Genomic DNA, 15,143 nt, shown 5'->3' on the forward strand with positions numbered 1-15,143 from the left:
GGAGTGTGGAAGGGAAAAGCAGGAGGAAGGGAGGGAGGGAGAGGGAAACAACTGTGGGAGGGAGGGAGAGACAGGTAATGTGGAGGGAGAAGCAGGAGTGAGGGAGAGGGAAGGGAGGAGGGGAAGAAGGGACGCTAGTATTGAGGGAGGCAAGGAAAGAGTATAGGGAGGGTTAGTTGCTGGGAGGTACAGTGGGGGGAGGGGAGAGCTAGTGATAAGGAAGTAGGGAGGTGTGGAGGATCTGAAGGAGGGAAGATGTGAGGGAGGGAGTTATGGAGGGGGGTGATGGATGGAGGAAAGGAAGGAAGAAGGGATGGAGGGTTAGAAGAGACGGGGGATGTGTGAAGGAGAGTGGTGGGAAGGGAGAGAGGAAGGGAGGAATGAAGGGAGGGAAGGAGAAGGTTGGTGTTTTCAGAATCTATATCCTTCCATCGTCTTCCTTCATTGTCCTCCTCCTCCTCCTCCTCCTCCTCCTCCTCCTCCTCCTTCTCGTCTCGATGTAAAGTTTGTGAGCCTCGAGACAGTTTACAAAAAGGAAGAAAGAAAACGGGCGTAATGAAAGAGGGAAACACGAGTAAATTGTTATTTTTTGGAGAGAATTGTTGTAAGTGGTGTAAACTTTTCAAGGGGGACTGTTACTGGCTACAAATGGGCGTGTGGTTGTGATAGTTTCTCGTGAAAGTTTGCGGGTTTGAGGCGGGATGCGAGAAGGAAAAAAAATATAATCATAATAATAGTTTCTCTTGTATATTTTGCGAGTATAAAACGGTCTGAAGATAAAGTTAAAAAAGGGAATAAGAAGCAGATGCATAGATGAAATAAAGAAAAGTAAGATAAGTAAAGCATCCGTGAATTTTTATGAACAGTATTATCAAGTGAAGGATCAATAGTTGTAAATGTGTCTATAGTGTCTTAGAATTTCCCTTAAAAACATATATATATTTTCTTTTTTTGCTATTTTTGCTTAAGATTCAATAAGTGTGAAGAGTTTCTTTTATATACATTCATAATTCATTTTTCATATTAACTCGTTACTGATCTATTAGGAGTTTATTAATTAGTTGAGCTGTATCCAATGTTTTATTTTTCTCCCTCTCCTTCTCCCTTCCCTTCTTCCTTTCTTTCCTATCCCTCTCTGCCTCTTCCTCACTCACTTCCTCACTTCCCTCTCCTTCTCCCTCTCCCTCACCCTCTCCCCAGCGTCCGCCTGGTTTGCATGAATATTAAAGTGCAACACCGCAGGAAACCTTGTGATGTTTTCGCTTTTGATGCAGACCAGTGTACGCTCTAAGCAGGAAGTCCTTTTCTTTCTGCCATCCTTCAATTTTTTTGGTACTTGAAATCTTCCTGGGATGAATTAAGACACCGAGAGATGGCGAAGTGTTTGTTGTGTAATGTTTGTTGTTGTTGTTGTTTATGTTGTGGGGTTGCCTGAGATTTGTTTGTTTAGTTTGCTTGGTTTGTTTGTTGGTGGCTTTGTGTACTGTTGTAACGCCTGGTTGTCTGACTATTTAAGTTAATCCTCTCCTTGTACTGTTATTATTTTTTTTGGTCCGCTTTAACATATTAAATTTGACGTACTATGATGTTTAACGTAGTACTATTTAACTATTTACTGTATTATTAGAACTGAAATGTTTAAAATAGTTAGGCGTTAAGTGAAAAGAGAGTGGTTAGCAGCTTGTTTACATACGCCAGGCACGTGCTGCACTCTGGCGGCCTGCAGCAGAGACAGTTTAGGAGGGAGTGAGGAACCGCCAGTCTGTCCGTGATACAGCAACCGTGAACCTGCGCCACTGTTACATCGGAGAACACTTTGCTCCTTCGCCTTCACACCTCAGAGCGCCGCAGATTGGTGAGTGTTGCTTGACGTATTGACGAGTGTTGGATGGAGAGATCAGGAAAGTGGCGTTGCAGTCTGTATTGTTGTTGTTGTTGTTGGTGATGGTGGTGGTGGTGGTGGTGTAGTCGTCACTGCTATCGCTACTACACACAGGATTCTTGCTACTTTGATTGTTGCTGCTTCTACATTACACCCAAACCTGTCATGTTATATTGTGTTTACATGATCAGTTAATAACTATAGAATCTCTCTCTCTCTCTCTCTCTCTCTCTCTCTGGGTTCATCATCTGCTCCAAACTGTTCTTCATTTAAGGTTTAATGATTCGAAGCTTCACGAGTCCCAATGAAAGACTGAGTGAAGCTTCAATGAGGCCCTGAAGTGAAGCACCCTACGGCCTGTTTGTCGTGCTAATAAAGCGGGTCTCTCTCTCTTTCTCTCTCTCTCTCTCTCTCTCTCTCTGGTCCTAACTTTCCCTTTTTTCAAACTTCTTTTACTTGATTTTCTTTGTTTTTCTTCCTCGTTTTGCTGTAACTCTCACTCGTCTCTCTCTCTCTCTCTCTCTCTCTCTCTCTCTCTCTCTCTCTCTCTCTCTCTCTCTCTCTCTCTCTCTCTCTGTGTGTGTGTGTGTCCTTTGATATGCTTTGCCATCTTATTGCTTTATTGCATTTTTCCTTGTCCTTCATTCTCTATTTCGCCTCCTCTCATCTTCCATAACGCGTCAATCTCTTGTTTAAACTCTTTTTCCTTCGCCCTAATTCTCTCTCTCTCTCTCTCTCTCTCTCTCTCTCTCTCTCTCTCTCTCTCTCTCTCTCTCTCTCTCTCTCTCTCTCTCTCTCTCTCTCTGATAAGGTCTTAAGAGCGACAAATTAGAGGCAGAAGACGATTCCAAGATTTGGTGTCTAATGAAAATAATTTGTAAAGAACTTTTGTGAGGAAACGTGAAATCCGGAGCCCGTGTTGGTAAAATATGAAGTGCTGGTGAATCTTAACACTTTTGAACTCATTAGCTTGAATTTCCTGGCTTATATTTCACCTGTCTCTCTTTAACTCTTTCACTACTAGACGAATTTCTTTTCCCGCAATCACCTACAGTTATCTGGACATTCTAGCTTGAATTTTCATTATCTGTATATCACCTGTGCTTTGATCAGTTGGAGGAAGGGCAAGGTATTAATTAACAGGAGCAAAATAGAAATGGAAAAAGAAAAATGAAGAATTGGGATGAGAAAAGAAAAGTAATGTTTTTTTTTATCAGGTATCACTTATGCATATTTTCGTCAATAGTAGGAAAGGGAGGATATGTATGTATCTATTAACTTAAGCATAATAGAAATGGAAAAAGTAAAAAAAGTTAGAATTTGGATAAGAAAGAAGTAATAAAAAATGATGTAAGCATGCAGGCTCGTTTCCTCACCTGCATATCACCTGGTATCTTTTAATCAACTATAAGGAGGGAGCATATTAACTGAAATGGAATAGATATTAAAAAAAGAAAATAAAGAGTCATAAAAAATAACAATTAACACCAAGTACAAACGAAAAAAAAATACCGAGACAAGAACAAGACAAAAGAATACGAATACGAAAAAAAAAATAATCAGACAAGAATATGGTATGAAGGAAAAAAAAAAAAAAAACGAAGAAAGAAAATCATAAACAAGTCAGTGGCGAAGAAAATTTTGCAGAAAAACATGCTGTCTCGAAATTGGAGTTAATCTGCTTACCTTTTCTTTTATTTTTCCTTTCCTTTCCTTTCCCTCGTTTTTCTTCTCTTTGGCGATTTTCTTCAAAACTGACAAAGCCGCCGAGGATGTACAGAACGTTTAGTTTCAGATTTTCCTTGAAGTTTTCCCCTTTCCTCGCCTCCCTTCCTCTCTCCCTCTCCTCCAATACCCCCTGTCCCTTCCTCATCCTCTCTTCTTCCTCCCCTCCTCTCTCCCCTCCTATAACTCCTCTTCCTTTCTCCTCCTCCTCCTTCCCAAGAGACGAAAACGTTTGATGAGGAAGAATCGCCTTAGTGTGACCTCCTCCTCCTCCTCCTCCTCCTCCTCCTCCTGCGATGCTGACTCCATTTTTGCTTTAATTTCTTACTGATGAAAAATACGCAGTGTCAGGTACAATGCGTGTATATTCGTGACTAATGGTGTAATATTAAGGGTGTATTTCATAATTGTATGTTGTCTTGGTTTGCTGTTACGTTAATTTGTGTTGTGTTGCCTTATCTCTTTTTCGTACCTTGATTTGCTTCTGTTTGTATTTTTTGTTTTGGTTTTGTATTCTTTCCCCAACTTTAAAAATTTCTTTCTTTTATTCTGATTTTTGTTTGTCTTTTTCTAACTTTTTAAATGTTTTCTAGATTTGATTCTTGTTTTTTTTTATTTCCTTTGTCTTATTTATTTCCTCTTCCTAGCTTTTTTCTTACTTTTTTCTATATGTTCTTAACTTTCTTTCCTTTATTTTTTCTATTTCCTATTTTATATATATATATATATATATATATATATATATATATATATATATATATATATATATATATATATATATATATATATATATATTATTATCACAAACTAGTTTTTCCTGTTTTTTCTTTTTTTTTTGTATATATTTTTCACGTTATGTTTATTTCTGTTCTGTCTTTAGTAACAATATTCTTGATCCTGATCCTTTATTTTTCACTTCCCTTCCCTCTTTCTAATATTTTCTCTTCCTTTCTACAGGTAAATGAAGAAAAAAAAAATACATACGAAGAAATGAAGGAAAAGTAGAAACAGCTGGAAAAGAAAAAAATAAGGGAAAGAAAGGAAGAGAGAAAGGAAAGAAGGAAGGAAATGAACCACTTATTCTCTCCTTTTACTCTCACCAGCTAAAAAAAAAGTGAGTTAAGTTTTTTTTCGTGTGTGTGTGTGTGTGTGTGTGCATGTATGTGCGTGCATGTGTGTGTGTGTGTGTGTGCGTGCGTGTATATGAATCACTTGAAGCCGTAGTATTCATTAGTGTTCAAAGCTTCGAATTCTTTGGGTTTCTGGATCGCGATTAGAAAACGAAACAGTGAAATAGTGACTCGAAACATTTCGCTCTTTCTTTTCGGTTTTCATTTTCAGACTTTTTTCGTATGGCTTTTTTCTGATAAGGTAAAATAAGCAAGGTAATATAAGCAGAGAGAGAGAGAGAGAGAGAGAGAGAGAGAGAGAGAGAGAGAGAGAGAGAGAGAATGACTATATAAAAAGGAAAAATGTTTCAATGTTCCATTATTTTACTCGGAGGTTGGCAATGTTTTTATTATTCTGAGATAAACAAACTTTTTCCCCTTAACGCTAACGACTCACGGCAGCAGATACAAATATAACCTTATTAAGAAACAAAAGAATTACTTATTTTTATAGCAGCTCCGTGACAACTTCAAGAAATAAGTAGGAGGAGGAGGAAAAGGAGGAGGAGGAGAAGATCTGGCAAAATTATGGTCTTTTATTAGGAGTAGGAGACATAACTAGGACTAGTAGGGTAAGATCGCGTTTTGAGGTCATGGACTTACACTAAGATAACGAAGAAAAAAATTCAAACTTTTTGATTTTTTGGGAAATTATCAAGGTGTGGAAACAAGAATCTGGAATGAGGCACTGATGTTTGAGACACGGAACAAACAGAAGAGAAAAGGAGAAAATGGGAAGGTAATGAAAACCACTTTTATTCCTGATAGATTTCCATCTCGAATGTGAACAGAATTGAGACTTAAAGCATAGAAGTAACACTAAAGAAAAGAAACAGGTAAAGAAAAGAAAAGAAAAAAATAATAATGAAAGTGACTTTTGGGAGATTTTTCAGACTGGTATGTAAATCAATTGATCACTCGAGTTAATTAGCGTGAAATTAACGTCAATTATACAACAAACTCATTAAATTTTACAACTTTCGTAAACTAAGTGAAATAAAAACACAGATAAATAAAATAAATGAAAATAAACAGTTTAAGGAAAAAAAAACATTAAAGAATATAAGATAATAAACAAAAAAAGTATGGAAAAGAAAAAAATACGAATGTTATACTAGGAACATGAGAATATAGGAAAAAATAACTAAAAAGAAATGAACAACAGGAACACGAGAAGATCAGAAAAAAATATAATGAAATGAGCTATAGTTATTAATCAGAAATGCAATTACATGAAAAGGTAAATAATACGATTGATACAGCTTTAGATTATTGCATATTTAAAGTATTTCATAGTAATTGATAAAAATGCAAGCTCTTGAAAATATGAAGAACACACTTGATCAAAGTTGAGAGCTATATAAACTTTGAAAATTATTTATACCAACTGATTAGAAGTCTTAGTCCCTGAATAGATAAAGAATACGACTGATAGAACTTAAGAGATATGCAGACTTAACCCTTTCACTAATTCAACCCTTTTACTGTTTATTTGACACATCTTTCCTTAATTACCAAATACTCTGACTCATTTTTTTCTTGTCCCACAGCCACCTCCAAACATTTTATGGGCTAGAAATTCCAAAATCTATTCTTCTTTTTTCTTTTCTTTTCTTTTCTTTTTCCCTGTAAACGCTTACAAGTTCCGAGTCTTTGGGAAAGCTTTTAAAAGAATATAAGAAGATAGAGATGATGGAACAGCAACATGTAGGCCTCATGATTTCCTACAGCTTCCCTTATTTTCTTATGTACTTATGTTCTTAAAAAGATTCCATGCAATGCTTTTAGTACCGTGAATTAATGCTTATCACTGTGGAAAGGTTAAAGTGCTTGATAGTGATTGATCATAAGTGCAGGTCCCCGATGAAATGGAAAACGAAAATGATGAAAGTTTTAAATGTGTCTCCGGGATGAGTGGCGCGTAGAGGAGGGAGAGTGAATGCCTTAATGACTCCCTAATTAATTACTATCGCCCTCCCACTCGCCTCCTTCCTAATCCCCAAGACGTTTGCCTGAAATAAACTGCGGAAGAGAAAATCATGCGAGGTTCCTTTTGTTTCCTTTCAAGATGACTTTATTTTCTTTCCTCTCTCTGTCTCTTTCTCTCTCTCTCCTTCTCCATTAAATTTCCCTCCTTGACAAATGAAGGAAGATTTAATGTGACTAGTCTCTCTCTCTCTCTCTCTCTCTCTCTCTCTCTCTCTCTCTCTCTCTCTCTCTCTCTCTCTCTCTCTCTCTCTCTTGTGTGATTTATTTTGCTTGTTTAAAAAGTGGCGAAATTTGTATGAAAGTCTAATATTTGTCTTCGATTTACTGGCAAAGAAATGAAAAAAAAATAGTATATTAACATTGTCGCCATAAAGCAGGAGGAGGAGGAGGAGGAGGAGGAGGAGGAGGAGGAGGAGGAGGAGGAGGAGGAGGAGGAGGAGGAGGACGAGAAAGAAGAAGAGGAAGAGGAGTTTGTCTGTGTATGCATACTCTCTCTCTCTCTCTCTCTCTCTCTCTCTCTCTCTCTCTCTCTCTCTCTCTCTCTCTCTCTCTCTCTCTCTCTCTCTCTCTCTCCCCCCATTCTCCCTCTCCCTCCCTCTCCCTCACGCCATCATCACCATTCCTCACCACACCATTACATACCCCCTAACCTTCCCTCCTTCCCTACACTCCCTCCCTCTCTCATTCCCCCATACAGACATAGTTATGGTTATATTTCCCCTCATTCCCCTCTGAGACTTCCTGCTTCTGCCGAGGAGGGCTAATGATGCCGGTGCGGGAAACGGCTCAGCCTATACTTTCCTGGCTTATGAGGTGGGAGCAGGTGGGCCGTCTACCGCACTCTCCTTCCGATGTGCTTTGGGGATTAAATATGGCACTTTTCAGAACATACGTAGATGAAAGGAGAATAAAATAGGAGTTAATTGCAGTTAGTTTTTTTTTGGGGTATTAGTTTTGTTTGTTTGTTTTGTTTGTTTTTGTTTTGTGGGCTGTAGGAATGAAATACGTCACTTTTACTAAACGTACGTACGTGGAATAAGGAGTAGATTACGAATTAAGGTTAGTTTTTTGCTGTTACTTTTTTTTTTGTGTATGTGTGTGTGTGTTGGTGTTTGTTTTATGGTGTTTCAAAACATACAAGGCATTGGTTAGAAATTAGGGACAGTTTGCTGTTTTTTGTTTGTGTTGGTCTCTCTCTCTCTCTCTCTCTCTCTCTCTCTCTCTCTCTCTCTCTCTCTCTCTCTCTCTCTCTCTCTCTCTCTCTCTAACGTACGCTTGTTATTGTCCTTTGATGGCTTAAAGATAGAGAGAGCGAGAGTGCAACGAGTTAAAGAGAGAGAGAGAAAGAGAGAGAGAGAGAGAGAGAGAGAGAGAGAGAGAGAGAGAGAGAGAGAGAGAGAGAGAGAGAGAGAGAGAGAGATGTATAAATTGACAGATTAACAGATGGATAAAATACATAAATACATACATACATACATACATACATACATACATACATACATACATACATACATACATACATACATATGTACTAACAAATGAAAATACAAACCCGTCGATGAACAGACAGACAGGCATGGAGACAGACAGACCCAGACAGACAGACAGGCAGACAGACAGACAGACAGATAGACAGACAGACAACAGAATGACAGACATGCGTAAACATTAATTTAGAATTTTACACATCATTAGTTCGCACAAACACGTACACACACACACACACACACACACACACACACACACACACACACACACACACACACACACACACACACACACACACGTGATCTAATGTACACAACACGACAACATTCATATCAACTAAATATTAAAACTCTCTCTCTCTCTCTCTCTCTCTCTCTCTCTCTCTCTCTCTCTCTCTCTCTCTCTCTCTCTCTCTCTCTCTGGCCAGACTGAGGTTAGTTTATTTGTAAATATATGTAGATACCTCGCAATAAGTGTGCGTGTTTGTGTGTGTGTGTGTGTGTGTGTGTGTGTGTGTGTGTGTGTATGTGTGTGTGTGTGTGTAGCGATGCATGTTTAAAACGAGGGAATCATTCATGCCAAAGACCAGCTTGTCGGCACACGCACAGATTTTTGTCACCAGCGTCTCTATTTGATTCCGAAATAAAGAGCGAAATGTAACGAAGAAAACTGGAAAATAAAATCATAGAAGAAAAGACACAAATTTTGAGAGAAGATACGAAAAATATACGAAACTTAACTAACAGATAAGAGAAAGACACACTGAGTGGTAAAATGTAGAACCAGAAACTATGAACGAAATATAACAAATAACAATAAAAAAAATAAAAGAAGAAAGGCACGAATCTAACGAGAAAATAGTAAATTTAAGAACGAAATGTAATAAAAAATGAGAGAACGAGAGTGAGAGAAACTTGGAAATACAAACAATAAATGATGATGGAAAGCAAACACAAATTCAGCAAGATACGAAATAATTATGAGTTAAACGAAATAATTATGAGTTAAACGAAATAATTATGAGTTAAACGTAATAATTATGAGTTAAACGAAATAATTATGAGTTAAACGTAATAATTATGAGTTAAACGAAATAAAAAAAAAGATGAAAGACGCAAAACCAGTGAGTAAAAAAAAATTGTCAATGTGTAACGAAAACAATGAGAAATAATGCAGGAAAGACACAAATCTAGAAAGGAGAAACGTGAAGATGTAATTAGGAACAAAATATGATAAGGAAATGACAAACAAAATGAATCAGGAAAACGTAGAAATACAATATGTGAATGAAATAGAACCAAAACAATGAACGATAACGGGAAAAAGAGACAAATGTAGCGAGGAAATACGTAAAAATATAGTTACGAACGAAATATTATAACAGAAGAAACAAAATCAGAGAGAGAAGCACATAAATACAAAATATGAACAAAATATACTGAAAACAAAAACACACACAGACAAATACATGAACTAATACATTAAAATATATAGAATAAGATATATAGTAATTTTGAACGAAATGTAAAGAGAACAAGCAAAACGACGAGAAGGACGAAACATAATTGTTAAAAAAAATAAAAGATGCAAATTTATACGTACAATACAAGAGTCCTAAGGGGAAAATAAACAAAACAAAGTACTCCGTAAGGAAATGCAGTCACTTTCACCGCTAATGTTTTCCTCTCTCTCTCTCTCTCTCTCTCTCTCTCTCTCTCTCTCTCTCTCTCTCTCTCTCTCTCTCTCTCTCTCTCTCTCTGTTTCTTCATCAATCTCTTATTTTACATGATAAGAGACTGACTAAGAACTAGAGAGAGAGAGAGAGAGAGAGAGAGAGAGAGAGAGAGAGAGAGAGAGAGAGAGAGAGAGAGAGAGAGAGAGAGAGAGAGAGAGAGAGAGAAGACAATGCAATACACGTGATCGCTTCATCCTAAAGAGCATATGGTGAGGGAGGTCCAGAAGGCAAGGTCACATGTGTTTCCATTGTCTCTCTCGATACTCCTCCCTTAAGAGAGATCAAGGCGAGGGGAGCCAGAGGAACACAGCCCAGCGGAGTGTGGTGGTGAAGAGAAGGTGACACTACTGTTGGTTAGAGTCAATTGGGAGCTTTTAGGATAGATGAATGTATGGATGGAGTCAATAGAGAGGTTTAGAATGGATGAGTGTGTGGATGGAGTCAGTTGGGGGCTCTAGATTAATGTGTGAATAGAATCAATATGGAGCTTTAGAATAGATATATGTGAAAGGGATGACAGTAAGAGTAATAGTAGAATAGAGTCAAACTTCGGTTTTCGAATACCTTAGTTTTCGTACGATTCGGTTTTCGACTATTTCTTTTTTCGTCGAAATTTTGTCCCAAGTTTTCGTACATCCGCTCGTTTTCATACAGTTGGGAATGGTCCGTACCAAACTCGTCTGCCTGCCCGCGTGACTCGGCCACTCATTTCCCGGAATCGAGCGCCCGCACAAAGCATCCCACGCGTTCGTGACTCCGTCTGCCTTTGTTGCTTGTTGAGTGAGTACCATCCCGTGCATTCATCCGAAACATTTCGTAATAATTCATTGGTTTTTTTGTGTGTTTGTTTATTGAGTGCAACTGCTAAATAAGCCACCACCGGGCCAAAGAAAGTTCCGCGTGCCAGTCCTTTGATGAGGAAAGCGAGAAACACGACAGAATTCAAGAAAGAGCTCGTAATAAAGTACGAAAGTGGCGTACGCGAGGTTGATCCTGCCAGGAGGTGCGGGAAGTCTGCATCAACGATCAGTTCCATACGCCAACAAAAGTCTTCACTATAGGTCAACAGTGATGTTAAATGTTCATTTATCCATTTCAATAGTCATTTATATTTATTTTCATTGCTTTCTGTATGTAAAACTATAGTAACTCTCTATAAAATGTATTTTTGGTTAATGTCTTTGGGTGTCTGGAATGGATTAATTGGATTTACATTATTTCTTATGGGAAATATTGCTTCAGTTTTTCGTACATTCGGTTTTCGTCGGACTTTTTTGAATAGATTAATCACGAAAACCGAGGTTTCACTGTATATTACTGACTTAACCTTCGTACTTAGGACAGTATTCATAAACGCCTTGTTTTCTCACCACGATTATTTTCAAAGGCCACATCGATGAATAGCTGGCTTCTCAAGAGTGTTTCTCCTGTTAATGGTGTACAAATCTCGTTAATATGTCCCTGGAACCATATAAAAAACACCCTTAAAAACTTGTGTAACTTCAACTAAAGGCTTTTGAATATAGTGGAGATGCGGCGCAGGAATGTTTTAGAATACGGCCCTTAACGTTTCCCTATTGGTTGGCGAATAACACAAGGGAGGGTTTGAAAAATAAGAGAATAATGAACCGTAGCGGCGGACAAACAGGCGAGCAACACACGAGAGGTGAACTGTGTTGGTGAAATATTGCACGGATTTAAATTGGCTTTAGAAAGTTATGATAGATTTGTTGTTATTCGAGAGAGAGAGAGAGAGAGAGAGAGAGAGAGAGAGAGAGAGAGAGAGAGAGAGAGAGAGAGAGAGAGAGAGAGAGAGAGAGAGAGAGAGAGAGAGAGATTGTGATAAAGATGATAATGATGCTGGAGAGGAAGAGGGAAAAGGAAATAGAAAAAAAGAGGAAAAGGAAGAAATAGAGTAGGAAGATGAATAAGACAAGACGTGAGATTGGAGTAAAAATAAGGAGGAGGAGGAGGAGGAGGAGGAGGAGGAGGAAGAGGAGAAAGAGGAAGACTGGGGAATATCAATGCAGGTTAGAAGAACATTTAGTATTTATTTCATGGTGAATTATAGACGAGAATCTTGCGTGCTGCTCTGAAAAATGCCGAGAAATTTATGAAAGCGTATTGGAAGATGAGGTCCTGGGTCAGGTGTGTGGTAGAAGAAGAAGAAGAAGAAATAGTAGTGGTGGTGGTGGTAGTAGTAGTAGTAGTAGTAGTAGTAGCCATGACAAGAATAACAACAATAATAAAAAAACAACACTACCAACAACAACAAACAACAACAACAACAACATAAACATCAATGATACCACCAACACCACCACCACTACCATCACCACCACCACCACCACCACCACTAACAACAACAACACCAACAACAACAACAACAACAACAACAACAACAACAACAACAACAACAACAACAACAATACTAACACTATCTTTCCTCTCAGGACCTACAATCCCCTCACCATTACGCAGATTTCTCGCTTTTGTGAAAGATCTGAGCCGCTTCGTCAATAACTATGAAGTGCGCTATCTATTTCCCAGCAAGCCAATACGATGGTGATGTTACTGCATTTTTAACTCCTAAACCCATTATACGATTTACTCCTTTGAAAGACTGTGGGAAGGTTTGTTTACATTCAGAGCTAGTCGAATACCGCATCCAACTGAGCCGAGTAGCACGTCCCTACTGAGCCGAGTAGCGTGTGCAGCTGAGCCGAGTTCCGCCCGCTTCTTGTTTATTATGAGGTTAAACAATATGGATAATTTTATAAGCGTTTGTAAAGCTCATGATGACTTGTTTAATTGGTCCGAGTGGTTTTTGTTCTAATGCAGCGCCATTGTAATCTGTTCCTGGATGGGATGCATTACCGGAGCACAGAGAGGAGGAGGAGGAGGAGGAGGAGAAGGAATAAAACAGGAGAGGTTTTCAAATGTAATATTAGTTTTATGTTTTCTGTCTTGCATCTTGTTCTTGCTGACTTATTAACTGACTGACTAACTGATGGAGTGACTGATTGAGCGACTCCGTGCCTGACTCTGCTTGCCTCCTGCCCCAATAAGTGAGTGACGCAATGAACTGATATTGAATGATTGGCTTACTAATAGACTGACAGACTGATCGATTCATTAACTGCCTGACTGCTTTCCTTCCTCCTCCTCCCTCATTCATTCGTTCTTTCTTTCCTTTCCTTCCTTTCTTTCGTTCTCTCCTTCCTTCCTTCGTTCTTTCGGAACTTATTAGCTTCTTTCTTCCTTTGTTCATTTTTTCCTTGTTTCCTATCTTCCTTTCCTGTTTTCTTTTCCTCTCCTTTCCGTTCCTTTCCTTTCCTTTTCTTCCTTCGTTCTTTGCTTCCTCTTTTACTCACTTTTATCGCATTCTCTCCCTCCCTCCTGCCCTCCCACTCCCTCCCTCCCTCCCTCCTTCCCTCATTCACTGATTGCCTGACTAACTGACTGATTGACTGATAGAGTAGCACCATCGTTCTTTTTAATCTCTCATCCTCTAACAATCTAACTCACACAAATACCAATATACTCGTACTTACTGATTGACTTATTGGCTGGCTGGCTGACTGAGTGACTGACTGACTGGCTGGATGGCTGAAAAAATAGCGGTATTGTTTCTGCTTCACTAGCGGGAGAGGCCTATTGAGTACCAGTGTGTAGTCATTGTACACTTGATGTTACAATGTCTCCTTCCATTATCAAACCTTTGTCTCCCTCTTTACCTTCTCTACCCTTTCCCTTTGTACGTTGCTCTATTCTCCCTCTCCTCTCCACCTCTCATTCATGTCTCCCTCTTTACCTCCTCCCCTCACTCCTATCAATATTCATGTTCACTTCTCCGTTTTCTTACTATTTTTTGTGGTTTCTCTCACTCCTCTCACTTTCCTGCTACACTGTTTATTCTCTCCTTAACTCTCACTTGCGTTCAGTTTCCTCCCATTCCATTGACTTGCCACTTACTTCTCCCTCACACTCTGAGTCACTTCACTCCCTCTCTCTCTCTCTTCCTCGCTTCTCCACCGAAACTAACTCTCCCTCCACCTCCACCAATTCTCTTCACTAATTCTGACCACCAAACTCGTTCTCTTCCCCTCTACTAAACATTAACCTCTTTCCTCCTCCTCTCCACGTCTCCACCAAAAGTTTCCTCCACCAAAAGCAAGACATTCCACAGACCTTTCCTCCTTACCTCCACCAAACACACCTCTTCCTTCTGTTCCTCCATCTCTCCATCTACTAATCATTCCTTCTACCAAAAAACGAAGCATCTCACAACATCTCCATACCTCCACTAGACACTTTCCTCCTCAGAGTCCTCTCCTTCCCTCCATCTCTCCACTTCACACACACACCTTCCCACCTTTCTTCATCATCTCCATCTCTGCTACAGAACCCTAATTCACAGGTAGGCTCGCTGACACTGTACCCCCTTCACATAACCCACTTAGTCAGGTTGTGTTGTGTGAGCGGCCCTGCGTCACTGTCCCGGGCAATGAGCAGGCGTGTGTGCAGAGGCCTGGTTAAGTGGATAAGTGGAAAATGAAAGTACCAGTTAGGAAGGGTGAATACAAGGGATGTGGAGACTGTAGGCGTGTTGAGTGGTGTTGTACGGTGTTGTAGGGAAGTGGAGACTGGTGTTAGATGTGGATTAAATGTGGAGACGAGTGGAGACGAGTAGAAGTACGTGTAGATGTGGAGTAGGAGTGAAGAACAGTGGAATAGGAAAAGCAAGGAATGGAGATTGATGCGTTAAGGAGAGAGAGAGAGAGATGGGACAGGGAAGTAGTGGATTGGAAGAAGGTGGAGCAAGGAGATTGGTGGAGAGGAGTGGAAATGGGAGAGAGTAACAGAGGAGAGAGAGAGAGAGAGAGAGAGAGAGAGAGAGAGAGAGAGAGAGAGAGAGAGAGAGAGAGAGAGAGAGAGAGAGAGAGGCTGAAATGGAGATAGGGAGAGGGACAAAAACGAGGAAGAAAAGGAAGTATTAGTAGAAAAGAAAGAAATGGAGAGGTAGATAGACTAGAAATGGAAAAAGAAGAAAAGTAGAAATGAAAGTATTGAAATAGAGACGAGAAAAGAGAAACAAGGAATTAATAAAAGACGAAGAAAGGAAAATGTATACAGGCGAATAAATAAGAAATAA

At 39.3% G+C, this 15,143-nt stretch overlaps 1 protein-coding gene across 2 annotated transcripts in view; it reads left to right on the top strand.

The window, feature by feature from the left end:
• Nucleotides 1-1,708: 1,708 nt before the first annotated feature.
• LOC135107991 (diuretic hormone class 2-like) overlaps nt 1,709-15,143 on the top strand; it is a 104,024-nt gene continuing 90,589 nt past the window's right edge. The window contains exons 1-2 of one of the 2 annotated variants that reach the window (XM_064018508.1): nt 1,735-1,855; nt 4,565-4,721. The gene's annotated coding sequence lies outside the window, so the exon portion shown is untranslated. Of the gene's footprint in view, nt 1,856-4,564; nt 4,722-15,143 lie in introns of both variants that reach the window. The other variant, XM_064018507.1, reaches the window with a different exon arrangement.

Source organism: Scylla paramamosain, chromosome 16 (assembly GCF_035594125.1).
Source record: "Scylla paramamosain isolate STU-SP2022 chromosome 16, ASM3559412v1, whole genome shotgun sequence".
NCBI classification, from domain to species: domain Eukaryota; kingdom Metazoa; phylum Arthropoda; class Malacostraca; order Decapoda; family Portunidae; genus Scylla; species Scylla paramamosain.